Source organism: Protopterus annectens, chromosome 9.part0, assembly GCF_019279795.1.
Source record: "Protopterus annectens isolate FY-2018-M chromosome 9.part0, PAN1.0, whole genome shotgun sequence".
Lineage (NCBI taxonomy): Eukaryota > Metazoa > Chordata > Ceratodontiformes > Protopteridae > Protopterus > Protopterus annectens.
The window spans coordinates 669,092,466-669,110,177 of NC_056743.1; the positions used below are offsets into that span (position 1 = coordinate 669,092,466).

Consider the following 17,712-nt stretch of genomic DNA (forward strand, 5'->3'; position numbering starts at 1 on the left):
AGTTGCTTTTTAGAGAGGAATATACTTTCTGAGGGAAACTTTTTTTTTTTAATTGAAGCTCAACAACAAAGCCAAGATGATCTGTAGTAATGCACGATAGTGGTGTCATGCTCTGTGAGAGCACACGATAGCTATGGCACACAGTGCGACTTTACACTTGGTAGCTGGTGCAGAGAATGTTATTTGCTATTAACGAGCTATTTCCAGTAGTACAAGGCTTGATTCTCTGTCTTCATATGCCTGCAATGTGACCTTGAGTGCAACTTAACCAGACTGTGTGTGTATATGTGTGTGTGTGTGTGTGTGTGTGTGTGTGTGTGTGTGTGTGTGTGTGTGTGTGTGTATATATATATATATATATATATATATATATATATATATATATATATATATATATGGGTCTACTTTGTTTTGTTGTTGAATCTCATTTCAATGAATTTCATTTCATCCCGACCACATCGCTGAAACCACAAATTACTGAAAACTCATTTCACTGAACTTAGTATATATAGCACTGCGTAGAGTACTGTAAGGCAAGTAAAAGGTATATGCCCTTTTCCCCACTGTAGTATGATCCTGGAGTTAGTATATATAGTTTGGGGGGGGGGGAAGGCACAGCCCCCCACCTGGTTTGTTTTTTATTGTATTTTACCAAAAACTTCAAAACAATACATTATAAACGATAGACATGTATAGTTACAACACCAATGACCAACTCTGTCTGGAAGACGATATGTACTCAGTGGGGAACTATGCCACCCTCACCCTTCTAACTATATATACTAACTCCAGGATCGCACTGCAGTGGGGAAAAGGGCATATACCTTTTACTTACCTTACAGTACTCTACACAGTGCCATACAGTATATAGTAACTGCAGTTCAGTGAAATGGGTTTTCAGTAATTTGAGTTTTGATAGAACCATTTACTTCGGCTCCCCTCGAGGAAGCTGCTTCACATGTAAAGGCCAGTGCACCACGGAGATAGCCCTGAAGTCAGTCCCTACCGATGTCGAGGAGGAACCAGAAATCGTTGGATGGCCGACTGGGATCCCAGTGCCTGAAACCCCTACCATTTCCCAGGCTCCTGAACCCAGGCCTTCTCCAAGACCTACACCTTAAAAAAAAAAAAAATTAAAAACAAAACACCAGACTCCACCTTCTAAAGGGGTCACAAACTGGCAATCATTTACCAGCTCTTTGATGCAGGCCTTTATGGCCCTTCGGCCCACAGCCTCTTCCCCCGCCACTATCCCAGTGCTTAGTCCTAGGCCTGCTTCTGCCACTTCACTCCCTTTGCCTACTGCCCAAGAAGATGAACAGGAGCCCTACTACTCATCTTCAGATTAATCGGTCTCCTATTTGTCACAAATTGCCTCCCCTCTTGAATACTATTCCCCACATGAGGAGTCCATAGAAAGGCACTTCTCACCAGAGGATATCACATTTGGGGAGACTATCACAAAAATGAAAGAATACTTCATATGGGACACTTCCCAAATGTCTGACACTCAAAGGAGGTACTTTGAACTTCTCCAAGTGGAATCTCCTTCGCCTTCAGCCATCCCACCTGTCATCCCTGCCTACCTTGATGCTTTCACCTCTGCATCAAAGAACCCAGATTCTCAATCACTGGCCCCTAAGAGACTGGACAGGTTCTACAAAGTTCCAGATGAACAGAAATTCCTAATAGAACCACCCCTGGAAGACCCTGCTGTAATTGCTCTTTCCCAATAAGCAATCTAGATGATTCTTTTAGCATTTCTTCTGCCTACTGATAAGGATAGCAAAAGCATGGACAGGATAGGAAAGAAGGTTTACACCTCCTCCTTCCTGGCCTTTAGAGCTATCAACTACCAAACCCACATGATAAAATATGCCTTGGACCTAGTTTCACAAGCCTCTACTCTCTTTGCATCCACCCCTGACTGCTCCACCAAAACTGAGATAGCATCTAAACTGTCCGTGGCTTCCCAGGTAGCCAGACATTTATTACATGCAGTTACGATGCAGCAGAAGCCTCTCTAAGGTCTGCTGCTTCTGCATCAGTACTCTGCAGATATTCTTGGCTATGCCTCCAACCTCTACCAGAGGATTTCAAGTCTAAAATCCTAGATGCCCCTTTAGACCACAACTTCCTGTTTGGTAAACATTCTACAGACCTTTTCAAAAACCTGCAGGAAAAAAATAGAGAGCTTCAAGACATCAAGCACTTGCTTTTGTCCCCCTATCCCTAAGTATTAAAGGAATTATCTTACTAAGACTACCTTTGTCAGGAGCCCCCCCCCCCTCATCTGCTCCCCTTCCTCTTCCAGGCATAGGAGAGGAACCAGGGAACAAACATCCTCCGGACCACTTGCCTCACAACTCAGTCAAAGACAGCCTTTTCAAGATAGAAGTGGAACCAACAATGAGTGACTGCCTTTCCCACCTCCCCTTGTCATCCCTCCCATCCCACTGCCTACCCATTTGGAAGTCCATCGCATCAGACCGATGGGTACTGGCAGTCATACAAAATGGATATTTCCTTTCTTGGAAGGAAAACCCCCTTCCAAGGGGCATTTCTTTTCCCCCAAAAAATCAACTCCACCTCATCCCTCACATACTGCAAGACTTTCTGAGATTAGGAACCATAGAACCTGTCCCCCAAGGACAGGAAGGAAAAGGCTTCTACTCGAGACTTTTTCTGGTCCCCAAAAAAGATGGCCCTCTGAGACTAATACTAGATTTATCCTTTCTAACCCTTTTCCTTAAAGTTCCATCATTCAGAATGTTATCCCTTCAAACAAGTCTTCCATTATTGCCAGCCCAGGTCTTTATGGCCACTCTAGGTCTAAAGGAAGCTTATCTCCATATTCCCATAAACCCACCCCAACAAAAAATTCTTATGTTTCACTGGGCCCTATTCTCATTTTCAATTTACAGCCTTGCCCTTTGGTTTGTCTACTGCACCCAGGGTATTTACAAAATGCCTAGCCCCTGCCATAGCTTTCTGCAGAACCAAAGGTGTCCAAATCTATCCTTACCTAAACGACATTCTCATTTTAGCAGAAACAAAGGACACCCTTCAAAATCATCTGAGGTTCACCACTTCCCTACTTCAAAGCTTGGGATTCACCCTCAACCTCCTAAAATCGTCCTTAATCCCAGAGCAGAACAAAATCTTTTCTGGGCTGCAGGATCAAAACTGACCTGATTCGGGCTTTTCTCCCTCAGGACAAAGTTCTCTCTCTCCACTCACTTCCAAAACCTATTACAAGTTCATCGGATATCTGCAAGATGCTGCCCCTAGCCAGAATGCACATGCGAAAGCTCCAATGGTACCTGAAAAATGTGTGGTCTAAACACCAACATCCCTTAGAGCAACAAATTACCCTCCTGCCCTGCCTCAAAACAGAACTAAAGTAGTGAATCCGACCAATACTTCTGAACCCGGGCCTTTCACTACAACCACCCTCCCCAGTCCAGCATATGCATACAGATGCATCAGACCTAGAGTGGGGGGCTACCATGAAAGGTTTCGTGGTACAAGAGGCCTGGATTTCTACCTTCCAAAAGAAACATATCAATGTCAGGGAGGTGACTGCAGTCTTCTAGCCCTGAAAGCCTTCCTTCCTATCCTTCAACTTTCAGATATTCCCAAACTACACCACAGCCATGTGGTATCTCAACAAACAGGGAGGGGACCAAGACCTACCTCCTATGCCGAATAACCTTACAAATTAAGGACCTCGCCTCCAGGCATAACTTAACCATGCAGGCAACATACATCCCCTCTCAGGACAACAAACAAGCAGATATTCTCAGCAGAACATTTTCCCACAGCACGAGTGGATGTTGAACAGGGATACCTTTCTAGACATTGTCCACTGGTGGGGAACACCTCAGGTAGATCTGTTTGCCTGCCCCCAGAACAGACAGTTGAAAAAATTCTGCACCAAGGATCACTCTCCACTTGCCTGGAGGGTAGATGCCTTCAGCATTCCATGGAAGGGAAAGTGTCTGTATGCATTTCCACCCTTCCCTCTCATTCAAAATGTCCTGAAAATCAGGAAGGACGTATCAAAAATCTTGCTGGTGACTCCCTACTGGCCAAGGCAGCACTGGTTCCCCCTACTTCTCTCATTAGCCAAAGGCAATCACCACAAGGTGGGCCTACTCTCACAATTAAAGGGAGCTCTGATTCACCCTCACGTACAGATGTTAGGCCTAACATTCTGAGTGATAAACCTCTAATCCCTTTCAGACACCACTACTCAGAGGACGTGCGTTTAGTCCTGAAGGAAGCCAGGAAGTCTACTACTAGGAAATCCTACTGATCAAAATGGGAAAAATTCTCCAAATGGTGTCTCCTTAAGGACAGGGACCTCTACCAGGCAGAGCCCCCCTAGTCTTTGCCTATGTGTGTGAACTGATTAAGGCTGGTCTTTCGTACTCTTCAGTGAAAGTCCACCTGTCAGCAATTTCAGCCTTTCTACCAGTAGATCCCCCTTTACTATCCAGACTGGATGTCAAACTATTCCTGAAAGGGGTCTTACACATCAAACCACCAAGAAAACCCATCTTGCACCCCAGGGACATAAATTTCATTCTGGAAAAAATAACACTGGCCCCTTTTAAACCAGCTAGTGCTTCTACGCTCTGAATGTGTACGTGGAAGACTACTGCTGGTGGCCCGTATCTCACCTAGAAGAGTGTCAGAATTACAAGCTCTTATGGCTTATTTTCCCTGTACTACCTTCCACAAGGGTAGGGTGACCCTACACCCTAATCTTTCCTTCATGCCTAAAGTGGTCAACGAACTGTTCCTAAACCAACCCATTCACCTGCCCACCTTCTTTCCTCTCCAGCCAATGATATTAAGAGGATACTCCATTCCCTGGATGTACACAGACAACTAACATTATACCTAGACAAAACTAGTCCATCAGAAAATCTAACCAACTGTTTGTATCCTTCCACCCTAGGGCCCTGGGCAAGGCAGTCTCCAAGCAAACCATTTCCTGTTGGATTAGGAAAACTATTTCCTTCTGCTACTCCCACCATGGCAAGCACTTGCCCCAGGGGTAAGAGATCACTCTACCAGGGGCATGGCAACCTCCAAAGCCTTCCTCAAAGGTCTGGACACAGCCTCCATCCTTGAAGCAGCCACCTGGTCCACTATTCACACCTTCACCAAACACTACAAATTGGACCATGTCTCTAGAGCCCGGGCAGGGTTTGCTAGAGCAATCCTACAGGGTTTTGTGGAATCGGCTACAGCTACCTCCAACCTTCCCTCTAATTAAGCTGTAGTACTCTCCCACACTAAGAATTCTGCAACATAACAATAGAAGGACATAAAATAGTTGTGTAAAATCTTACCATAACCATAGATGATGATGCCTTCCATCTTCCAGTATTTTTTCCCACCCACCTTATTCCCCCTTATTGACTTCTGGCACATCTTTAGGGCACTATGAAGCTCTACCCTACATCAGGGGCAGACTAGCCAGCATATGGCACTTTGCACCTCTGGCTGACATCTCTTATTCTCTATGGGACTGTCTGACTGGGCATTTAAGTTCTGAGGTCTGTGTGTGCAGACATCACATTTAAGGTCCCTGGTTTATGGCCTTACGTGTGATATCCTACACACCTACAGCATCCAGGCTTAAGCTTTTGTATAGGAGCTGACGTTCGGGTTGCCTGAGGCAGAGAATCCCACACTAAGAATACTGCAACATGGAAGAGAAGGACATCTATGGTTATAAGATTTTACACAACTATTCCTTGCAAGTGTATCCACTTGCGTCCTCCGTTCATAGGTGATTACCAGGCTGATGGCGCAAGAACCTTTACAAGCCTAGTCAATAATACCCAGCATATGACAGTATTATATCTCAATTCCCTAGATATGGGATGGAGTAGTACTGGGGTAGTGAATCTTTGGGTTTGGAGCCTGGCGTCATTTTAGAGACTGGCTGTGTCCATACGGGACCTGTGCAGTACCCTAGGAGTGAAATTTACAGTTCCTCCTCCATTTATCCAAATTTCTTTTTGTGGAGAATGCGGGATGGGCTTTGTTTTACAGAGATGAAAAGTGTATTATTTGTAGTTAGCATAGCCCATTATCCTGTGTCATCTGTGCATCCCAAGACCCCAGTCAATGCTGTCTGTGTAGCTACTGTCATCCACACTTCCTTGTGGAATGCCGTGTTAACTGTTTACCTTGGTTACCCAGTACCCATAACAACTGTGGTCTCCACCATCTTCCTAGCTCTGTCCAACCTTAAGTCTTTGTATTTTCTGAAGCCAAATAATTATTAACCCACTGTACCCAGACATCACTGGTCTATGACTGTAGCAGGGGGTAGGAGGGCAAAGGTTAGACATCTTCAGCTGTGCTGAGAGTACCATCCCACTGTCAAACTGAAGACCTATGGATAGTGCCTGTTGGAGAGAGAGGATGCCAAAGACCTTGTATGACTCCTCATGCAAGAAACAGTGATGTTTGGACGTCAGTGCAGTGGAAAGGAGGCATTACACAGTACAGCAGTGCTGGAAGCATGTCATTTGTCATAATAAGGTGGACCTCACAGACTGAATGCAGCATATTGGTGGGCAAATCTGCAACTAGGTGGATGGGGACACTTTCAACTACAACCTTTGTATCTCGAGTCATTATCATCCCTGTGTGGAGACTGAGGGTAGTGGCATCATAGCAGGAGAGGCATGCACAGGATCAGAGTGTATTCAGGCTTCATTTATCTCACAGGTAGGCTGTTCAGGTTAATAGCCATAACACATGACAATATAGGAACTCTACACAGACCAGCTGTAGGGAGCACATAGTAATAACTGTGTATGTTCCCCCTAGGTGCAACGGATGCTCAGATTCAGAGGGGCGCCATTGAAAGAATGTGTGTGGTTTGGCCTGCATATGTCCCTCTGCCCTTTGCATGTTCACCACTGGGCATCAGATGTTGCAGAGGCATTTGCCATCACTGTTATTTCTTGTTCTCAAGACAGACCACTGCAGTGGTGGTGATGACTCCTGTATAGGCTAGGCCAGGATAACAGACTGAGGACAACTACTTTAGATGTGGTGGTGATGCCAACAAACACATCAAGTCACAGGATGCATTGACATTCTCCCTCTTACATTCATTTTCACGGCTGATGGTGTGGCCTCACCCAAACCCTGGAGTACAGGATGTACACCATGGAGGTTCACCATCCTTCTTAAGAAGGGTTGCCTCTTCCTGTCTGAGAACACCATCACTGCACTCACACAGGTTGTAGGACGCTAGTGCACTGCATCAGATATGTGTATAACCATCATGCAGGCAGTTTCCAGGGGTTCCTTTTGCTATCTGGTGTCTCATTTATCCCCAGATATGTAGGCAGCATCTGGAAATCAGTCAGATGTGCAGAGCTCTGTTCTGAGCACAGTTTGTAGCCACTCCAATATGGAGATGATTGGCATGGTGCCCAGTGATGGTACTCATTAGAGCAATGGTGGCACACACCATTGTGTCCACTTTCTTGCATAGGATAGCAAGTGTGTTAATTTAGTGCCCTATCCAGGAGTGCTGTCCAGTGTTATAGGTGTGTGACTGTCCAGGCAGGACACACAGGAAGGCCATGATTGGGAGCATAGTCTGCACCTGTATCATTGGTAGTATCTCATTCCTTCATCCTACATAGTGGCGTGGTCACTGTGCAAAGGGACAATGGAGAGGTGCTTTGTAAGAGAATCCCCTGCAGGTCATGAACCACCAGTGATGCCGCATCCGTGGCAGTTCTGTTATATTCAGCCATCATAGTGGCCTTATTTCATGGGCACATAATTGCATTCCCACCCAATCATCAGATGACTTGCAGTATAATCCCAATCGTCCATCCGTATGAATATTGCTTTTTTCCTTCAAACTTTTTTTTTTTTTGCAGGGGACAAGCGCCCTGCTTTCCCTAATGTGGTGGGCATGCCACCCACTGCACAGCCCAAACTTCTATAGGTCTAAGAAATGGAAATATTCTGAGAAATGGCAGTCTTGGACTTGTATATGTAAGTCCAGATTTATTTTCAGTCCTACGTTGTCCATGTTTCAACATCCCATGTTCCTGATCCAGATGGATTTGAAATGGTTACCCCTTGTGTACCTGTGCAAATGACTATGATTCTGTCTACTGTCCTCCTGTGTGGTGTAAATGGAGATGTCCGATTTACAGTGTGAATAGGGCATGAAGTGCCCACCATAGCCTTTATATAGCACTGAATACATCATTTTGTTTGTGACACTAGACAGTACACTGCCACTATTTGTGTATGTATCAGGACTTGTATAGGTGTACTAGGCATTGTTTTATTTATTTATTATTTATTTACCAGGAAATTCTGACTGGACGCAGGTCCTTTTTCAGCTGATGCCCGGGGAGAAAAGCTCCACGTCATGTACATGATAGAGATAGAAAGTTGCAGCAATAGTAAACAACATTACAGGTTGTTGGCTTTAATACAATAACAAGATATTGATTATCAACAGTATATACAGAAAATGTTGCAAGTTAAGATAGTTTCTTGTTATTTATATTAGTAACAAAGTTGTCAGACAAGATGTTAAAGTATGTAAAGGCAACTAGCTATTTCTGATTGTGGTTAGTAGTGGCGGTAGTGTAGTTGGGTTAAGAGTCTAGGTGGGGGTTGACACTTCATCTGTTGCTGTATGTTGTTCTGGACTCTCTCTCTCTGTGAAGGGGAGTACAGTCACTGGTTGTTTTCTTTTGCTGTTACTGTCATCACTGCTGGAGGATATTGCAATGGACTCTAACACTGTGTGCTACTGCAGGTGTGAGGGTTCCAGGTTGATGCTAATGCATACTGCAGGACCCCCAGTTGTGTCTAGCTAATGGAGTGGCTTTCTGCAGGCTGAGCACTCACTTTGCAATGTTTCGAGTTTGTGCATGATTGGTGGTGTATTGCATTTCATTCTTGTTTTGTGGAATCCATACAAAGTCATCAGTTAGAGCTCCAGTTAGCATCCTGTATCACATTTCAGTGCAGTAGGGAAATGCAAGGAGTGAGCATGATATGTCTGTGGCTGTAGATATGTGGGTCTTTCTGTGTGCCTGCATCTTTCTACAAGGTGTTCCTGTGGAATGCCCATGTGCGGGAAGTTGATATAGATTACTTGTATGCCACATTTGGGACTCATTGACACTGCCAGCATGCTGTGTACACACATTGGTGGCCAGCCTTTGTGCATTGCACACTGTGTCTGTAGGTTCATGGGATAGGTAATCCTTCCTTACTCATGTATTGCTGTTTGCGGATACCAGATGTGGCCTTTACTGCCACATGTGTAAAATTTGTAGCTCTCGGCACTTCTGGGAGGTGGACAGTGTCACAGAAGCCACCCATGATGGTGGCGGTTTTAAGTATTCTACAAGGCCAATGCTTGTGTCCGTGGTTAGAATGGTAGTTCTGCAAATAGTTTGGGAAGTCCATACATTCTTCCATATCTAGTTTGTATCATACAGGTCAGCCAACACCTGTATAATGTCTGTCCATGTGAAAACATTCATGGAGCTGCTGTTCTATCAATGTGGTGATATCCTGTGACAGTGCCATTGTTTTTCCTCATGCCACCTGCCACCATGTTGCCCTCCAGGATGCCCTCTAAAGTAGGGACTACATTAATCAGATGTTGTTATGTTCATAGGTGTGTACTAGGTTAATGATCACTGGGGCCTTTTTAAGTATAGCCATGCATCTCAAATCAGTGACAAGTTCTGATACCCTTAGCGTAAGCAGGGGTCTAGGAGATGAACCACCTACAGGCTGCCTTGGCCATTAGAGGAAGGTGCAAAACCAGGTGTGAACTTCCCATTCTGCATCCAATTGTCCAAGTTACACTTGAATTGGGGTAGAGTGGAATTCTGGTTCACATTGGCGGGAATTTTGTTCCAAAGGAGAGGGGTAGCCTCTGGGATATATAGCTGTCTATCCATCAGGTCCTATTTATTATTGTAGGCGAGGTTTAAGTCTTCAGAATGGTTAATTTCTATGTTGTTTATTTTGAGGATATAAAGGAGGGTCTGTCAATGTGGGGTCCGAAGATGCCTTGTATGCCAGGCATAGATCTTTCCTCAGCAGCCTGTAGGAGACGCTATACAGGGACTGGACTTTGAGGAGGTCTGCTTAGGATGTAATTTCCGTCCTTTTTAGCAAGTAACCTCTGTGGATGTTCCAGTTGCTGGTTAGGTACACATCTAAAGAGGGCATTGTACCCATTGATAGGTCTGATGAGCTCCAAAGACAGTAGAACAAAGACCTCCTCCAGGCCTAGGTACCTGTGTTTATAAGTTGACAAAATAGAATAAATTCCTTCTGATGATTTTTTTTAAAAACCTTTATTGAATGATCACTTGTGAGATGGGCATATTTACATTTATTTAAAAGTAACTAAACTGTATTAAGTTAAAATTAAACATTGTTTCACATAAATTTCTATATATCTTATAACGTAAGCAACATTACGTAAATTATTCAATTCCTGCCCCCTTTTTTAAACAAGTAACAATCTTTATTTTGACTGCTTGTATCTTACTGTCCATATAACAAAGCTTCTGTTTTCTCAGTTTTGTATAATCTTTTTAGTCTCTTCCCACATATTGGCTGCCACACCAGAATCATTTTTAATCCATACTGCTAAATACTTTATTTTATCATGTTCCCATAAATAAAGATATTGCTGAACCAGTTTGTGTGTAATTTTGTATCCCAAAAAGATATGAAACTGTCTTAAAATGTTCCACAACACTGTGATCTCTTTCTGGTTCTGTCAGGTATATAATATCATCTGTAAATAAAGCCATCTTTTCTTGACTACCATACCAATTATATCCTAGAATTTCTGAGCCCCTTATTTTCTTTGCCAGTGGTTCTAAATATAATGCAAATAACAAAGGGAAAGAGGGACACCTTGCCTGGTTTCTCTGCTCAAGCAGAAATTATCAGAAAGGACCCCACCCACTTTAATTTTCGCCTCTGATCCCTCATATGTCCTCCTAATTAAGCTTATAATTTTTTTCTGGAAGTACATATGTTCTTCGTGTTTCACTGTTGCAGTCATTACATTTGGGTTATCTGCTTTGCAGTAGCCCTCAGTCGGCCTGATTAACAAAGTCTTGGGTCCTGCGTCGGTTGCTGTCCCTTCTTCCATGACGTCAGGTCATCAGGGGTATAAAACATGCAGCCGACGCCATTACATCAGTCTTTCTTGCCATGCGGTGCCCGAAGCAGAAGCAGTTCGCAAGTGCCAGTCGGCCGACTCCTGATATTTTCGTTTTCGAGTTTCAGATCCGAATTCTTCAACTAAAGCGAAGTACCCCATTGGGGAAACTTTTTCTTGCTCCTTACCGATGTCAGTAAAAGTTAATAATTGCATTACTTGTGGAAAGCAAATACCTCATAAAGGTTTTCATTCGTACTGTATTCCTTGCTTAGGCCCTGACCACGACGTACCTTGCCGTTGGTTTTGTGCTTTATTTAATCAGCGCACTATCCGTCGTCTGTATATTTTTGCTTCTAAGTATTTCGGTCTCAGTTTACTTGAAATGACGTCGGTTAGCCATCCGACTACCGGGATTCCGAAAAACGCAAAGATAAAGACAGAGACAGGCCGCCGAGGTCCAAAACTGCCGACTATGCTTCTCCTAAGCCAGCCGCCAGGTTGCCGGTACTCAGTGAGGTCCTTTCGCAGCCCCTGATACCTGCTACTTCTGATTCCCAGGCCTCTACTGAGACCCATTCAGAGTCCGGTATGCCGCAAGATGCTTCAACTACGGAACCCGCGGATGTGTCTGCCTTGGATGGGCCCGGAGCTGCTGTGCAGGCACCAGCTTCGGAGGGTGTATTCAGGTCTACGGACTTGCATATTAAACAGACGCCTCCATCTTCTCTTAGGCCTAAATCTCGAACCATGCCTAAAAAGCCGACGCCCAGACTGCATGCTCAAGCCTCTATGCCTAAAAACAAGTAAGAATGGCTGAAGATCTAATAACTCTAATCAGGGGAAGCCAACTCCCCCCCCCCTTTCTAAGAGGCCTAGGACTGAAGTTGTTTATGAATTTTCTGACCAGGATTCTGATTTTTCTGATTCTTCTGATGATCTGGATTTGCCCTTATCTACTTTTGAGGAATCTGATGCAGAGGACTCTAGTCCCTCTGCTTCCCCTCCAGAGAATGTTTCTTTTGCTGAAACCTTACATGCTCTAAGGGAGCATTTCCACTGGGAAAGCCAGGATTTTTCTGATTCAAAAAAGAGGCTTAGGGATTTCTTACTCCTGCCTCAGCATAGGCCTTTAGCTATTCCTCCTGTACTGGACGTTGTTGATGCCTTTTCGGAATCTAGTTTGGCCCCTGATTCCTTGCCTCCTGCTCCCATAAAACCTGGCAGATATTACAGGGTCTCTGAGTCACACAAGTTCCTTTATAAAAATCCTATTGCGGATCCAGAGACTATTTCACAGGGGCCCAAGGGCATTAAGGCTTCTACTGCTAAAAATCCTACCCGTTCTGATAGAGACTCCAGGGTGCTGGATAGATGGGCCATTAGGGCTTTAAACTGCCAGTTTCATATGTTAAAGTATCAGCAACATGCTATTGGATTGCTTAAGTAGAAAATGATGTTGATTCCTGACTGTTTGGAAAATAAAGAATTGCAGGATTTAATGCATTCTGCTGAACAGGTTGGAAAACATACTTTGCTTCCACATACTTTACTTCCACACCTTACCAACACCAATCGGCTGGCCAGATCTGCCCCCAAATCATTGGGCAGAGGCCCAAAATCAAGTACTCTCTCTTTTAAGCATGGGGGCTATTCAGTTGGTACCAGAAAAGGTTTCTATTCTAGACTTTTCCTGGTACCCAGAAAAGGCAATACATGGCGTCCTATCGTGGACCTTTCTACTCTAAATACCTTTCTGGTGATTCCAAAGTTTAAGATGCTGACTCTTCACCAGCTGCTTTCTCTGTTAGGCAAAGATGCATGGCTGGCAACAATAGACTTAAAAGAAGCATACCCGCACATCCCTATCGGGGAGTCTTGCAAGAGATACCTATGCTTCAAAGCAGGCTGCATGCATTATCAGTTCTCTGCACTGCCCTTTGGCTTATCTACTGCGCCCAGGGTATTCACAAAGTGCCTAGCTCCAGTCATTGCATTTTGCAGGCAAAGAAATATTCAAATATACCCATACCTGGACGATTGTCTAATTCAGGCAAAAAGCCAGGACATACTTCTGAATCATCTGGCCTTCATTCAAAGGGTACTGACTTGTCTGGGGTACACTATAACGAAAAGAAATCACACCTGGTACTCTGTCAACAAATTATATTCCTGGGAGCAAGCTTGAATACAATTTCCCAGATGGCTTTCCTCACACCAGAGAAACGGATTCTTTTGACAACCTACTTCAAACAAGTGGCCACAAAAGCCCAGTTATCTGCAAGGCAAATACTGCAAGCCTTTGGGGTTCTTGGCCTCCTGCATTCTTCTAATTCTATATGCAAGACTGCATATGAGGAAACTGCAATGGTATCTCAAAAGCCTATGGTGTCAACATTCACAGAATCTAGAAGCAGTGATTCCTATCATACCTTGCGTACGCCTAGAGTTCCTTTGGTGGGCAGAGGCCTGCCACCAAAACAAGGGACTACCATTCACACTACCCCTTGCCGCCCAAACCTTGACAGCAGACACATCAGACTATGCATGGGGGCTCACCTGGAAGGGAAGTACATTCAGGACAAATGGAACCAAACTCAAATTCACCTACACATAAATCAGAAGGAAATGTTAGCTGTACAGAATGCTCTGACAGCCTTCAAGGACCACATTCTTCCAGGACATCTAATGGTAAAGACGGACAACACCACAGTCATGTGGTACATAAACAAGCAGGGGGGGGGGTACCCATTCTTACCCCCTCTTCAGACTTGCCATGGCATTGTGGAACACAGCCTTGAGCTACCAAGTGAATACAAGCTCAATTCCTGCCAGGAAAACTAAATACACTGGCAGATGGACTAAGCAGAAACCTTATGGACCCACATGAGTGGAAACTGGAACCAAGGATTTTCAGCATGTTGACAAGCAAATGGCGGAGCCCAGATATAGACCTGTTTGCCTCCCCCCAGAACCATCAATTGGAAAAATTTTGCACAAGGTTTCCCCACAAACTAGCTTGGAAAGTGGACGCTCTATCCTTCAGCTGGAAAAACCTATCAGTTTATGCTTTTCCTCCTCTGCCTCTGCTCTCCAAAGTACTACTTAAGATCAAACAGTACAAGCCAAGGATGATCTTAATTGCACCAGACTGGCCATGTCAACACTGGTACCCCCTCCTGTGAAGTGTGTCACGCTTGGCCCCATGGCACCTGCCTCAGACTCCTTCCCTGTTGTCTCAGCAGGAGAACCAGATTCTGCACCCTCAGCTGCAAACCCTGAACCTAGCAGCATGGCTAATTACCTAATCTCTCCTTTACCACCCCTCAGGAAAATCAGTGATGGATATCATTTTAGAGGCAAGGAGGCATAGTACTAGAAAATCTTATGCTGCAAAATGGAAAAGATTTTGTACTTGGAACCAATCTCAAGGGATGAGTGCAGCAGTGCCCAGTTTACCTCAGATTCTACAATATTTGACTGAGATGCTTCATGAGGGCCTGTCCTTTTCCTCCATCAAAATCCATGCCTCAGCCATTTCAGCTCATTATAACACAGAGCCTCCCCTCTTCTCTCTCCCACTGCTCAAGCAGTTCCTCAGAGGGGCCAAAAATTTAAGGCCACCCAGGAGAGCACCTACTCTTGCCTGGGACCTTAACTTTGTCTTGGAGAAACTTTCTTCCTCCTTTTGAGCCAGCTGCTACTGCAGATTTAAAATTCCTATCTTGGAAAACAGCTTTCCTTTTAGCAATCACTTCTGCAAGACGGGTATCTGAATTACAGGCCCTTATGGCAGTGGAGCCTTTCATCATCTTTCATGCGGACAGGGTGTCCCTCAGAACCAGTCCCTCCTTCATGCCCAAGGTGTGGTATCCAGTGTGGCTCTTAATCAGTCCATTCATTTGCCTATCTTCTTTCCTAATCCACAGGACAAAGGAGAACGGATACTGCACTCCTTAGATGTGCACAGACAACTTGGATTCTACTTGGACAGGACTAAACCTCAAAGGAAATCTGAACAGTTGCTGGTGGCATTTGCAGCAGGGACAGAGGGGAAAGCTATTTCAAAGCAAACCATTTCAAAATGGATAGGCCACTGCATTCATTTCTGCTATAAGCACCATGGAAAACCTATCCTACAGGACATCAGACCCCATTCAACAAGGGCTGCATCTACCTCTACAGCCTTTCTCAGGGGCGTCCCTACAAGGGACATCCTAGAAGTTGCTACCTGGAATTCTGTACATACTTTTCACCAAGTATCATTTGCCAATTTCTTCTAAATCCGGTGCTGGTTTTGCCTCTGCAGCCTTGCAGGGCCTTATAGCTGGTCCTAATTCTATTTAAATTCTGCCACCCAACCTTGGCTTTGGGAATCTACCCAAATGTAATAACTGCAACAGTTAAACATGTAGAACATAGTACAGTTGTGTACACTTACTATAAATGTAGATGTTCAAGTGTATTCACTGTTGCAGTCCTGGTTACCCTCTCACCAGCCCCCTTTCTTTTTTTGGCTATACCTCTACTCTCATTTGCTATGCTCAAAAAGCTTTTTGGTGTATTTGCTTTTTTGATTGGAGGTATATCCTTGTATTATAGATTTAATTGCTTCCCATTAGGGTGCACCTGACATCTGGGGCAAGAAAAACTGATGTAATGGCGTCAGCTGCATGTTTTATACCCCTGACGACCTGACATCATGGAAGAAGGGACAGCAACTGACGCAGGACCCAAGACTTTGTTAATCAGGCCGACTGAGGGCTACTGCAAGCAGATAACCCAAATGTGATGACTGCAACAATGAAACACGAAGAGCATCAAGATGATCGATTGCAGAAAGCTAAGCAGAAAATAAGGGATTACCTTGTTACTATGCATGAGTTTAGAAAGATTGCTGTTAAGCAACTTTTTTTTTTTTTTTTATAAAAGTAGAACACAAAAACTGTTAGCACAGCGACTCGAGCAAAAGAAAGTAGAAAGGGCTGCTGCCAAGCTTAGGGAGTCTATAACAAAAAAGGTAACAGGAGATCCTGTAGAGGTATTAAAAATATTTCGAAAATTCTATGGCAGTTTGTATAAAGCAGAGAAATATGGAAATCAAGAAAAGATACAAATGGAAATGTTTATGGAAGAATTAAAATATGCCAAGGTTAGTAGTAGATTAGGCTCAATTACTAATGGTTAGGATAGGAAGAGATGAGATAAAAATTGTGATGTGTAACCAATCTACAAAGTCCCCATGAATAGATGTTATTCCTGTAGAAGTTTGGAAGCTAGGAGGGGAAAAAATGATAAAGATCTGGAAAGTTTTGTTTACGAGTATTTTAAGAGAAGGGCAAGTACCAACATTGTGGAACAAAGCAGTAGTAGCTTTAATACCTAGAGAGGATAATGATCCATCAGATCCAGCTTCATACAGGCCCATTTCAATACTAAACCATGATTATAAAATGTTCACGTCTGTAATGTCTAAAAGAATGACAAAAGTAATCCCAAAATTGATAGATATGGATCAGTGTGGTTTTGTGGAAGGGGGGGGGGGCAAACATCTGACATTATTAACAGAAAACTGAGGATCCAGAGGGAAGCAGAATGTAAGAAACTTATCGTTGTTGGAGGTCTTAATGCAGAGAAAGCATTTGACAGAATAAGCTGGAACTTTATGAACAGGGCAACAGAAGCATAGTACAGTTGTGTACACTTACCATAAATGTAGATGTTCGAGTGTATTCACTGTTGCATTCATTACATTTGGGATATCTGCTTTGCAGTAGCCCTCAGTCGGCCTGATTAACAAAGTCTTGGGTCCTGTGTCAGTTGCTGTCTCTTCTTCCATGACGTCAGGTCGTCGGGTATAAAGCATGCAGGCAATGCAATTACATCAGTCTTTCTTGCCATGCGGTTCCCGAAGCAGAAGCAGTTCTCAAGTGCCATTCAGCCGACTCCTAAATTTTTGTTTTCGAGTTTCAGAACCGAAGTCTTCAACTAAGCTAAGTGTCCCGTTGGGGAACCTTTTTCTTGCTCTAAACCGTTGTCAGTAAAAGTTCAGTTGTATTTCTTGTGGAAAGCAAATACCTCATAAAGATTTTCATTCGTACTGCATTCCTTGCCTAGGCCCAGACCACAATGTTACCTCACTGTCGGTTTTGTGCCTTATTCAAACCTCGAACTGTTCGTCTTCGGTTTATTTACACTTCTAAATATTTTGGTACTCTGTTCAATTATCCAGAAATGGCTTCAGTAAGCCACCCGACTACTGACATTCCGAAAAAACGCAAAGATAGACAGACCGCATAGGTCCAGAACTGCCGACGACACTTCTCCTAAGCTAGTCACCAGTTCGCCAGTACTCAGTGAGGCACTTTTGCAGCCCAGGATACCCGCTACTTCAGATTCGCAGGCGTCTACTGAGACCCATTCGGAGTCCGGTATGCAGCGAGATGATGCTTCGACTGTGGAACCTGCGAATGTCTCTACCTTGGATGGGTCTGGAG

The 17,712-nt window shown here is 44.1% G+C and overlaps 1 protein-coding gene across 1 annotated transcript in view; it reads left to right on the forward strand.

The window, feature by feature from the left end:
* Positions 1-17,712, forward strand: part of PRRC2A (proline rich coiled-coil 2A) — a 3,202,076-nt gene that overhangs the window by 2,711,330 nt on the left and 473,034 nt on the right. The gene's annotated exons all lie outside the window — the stretch shown is intronic.